The sequence below is a fragment of the Hippocampus comes genome, unplaced genomic scaffold (genome assembly GCF_001891065.2).
Source record: "Hippocampus comes isolate QL1 unplaced genomic scaffold, H_comes_QL1_v1.1 scaffold85, whole genome shotgun sequence".
Classification (NCBI taxonomy): Eukaryota; Metazoa; Chordata; class Actinopteri; order Syngnathiformes; family Syngnathidae; genus Hippocampus; species Hippocampus comes.
The window spans coordinates 2,355,701-2,355,924 of record NW_017805540.1 but is presented as its reverse complement, the minus strand read 5'-3'; the positions used below and the strand labels follow the sequence as shown (position 1 = coordinate 2,355,924).

Here is a 224-nt window from a genome sequence, read left to right as displayed (position 1 = left end):
ATCTAAATGTAATCCCTGCCTACACCTTACAAACTAAGGAGAGTGCTATTAAATGTGTAAATGTGAGAGTGCTATTGATAGCGTCTGATGCCATGGGTCTGTCTCAGTGACAGACTGAGGCTGCTGTTGTCTTCTTCTCTGATCAAAACAGTGTCCCCTTGCGGATACTCAATGAATTGCACCTGATTAAAAATATTAATTCTGTGTCTTTAATGCATTTTTTT

The 224-nt window shown here is 38.8% G+C and overlaps 1 protein-coding gene across 2 annotated transcripts in view; it reads right to left on the bottom strand.

The window, feature by feature from the left end:
* The window catches only part of tns3 (tensin 3), a 64,959-nt gene that overhangs the window by 2,765 nt on the left and 61,970 nt on the right, over positions 1-224 (bottom strand). The gene's annotated exons all lie outside the window — the stretch shown is intronic.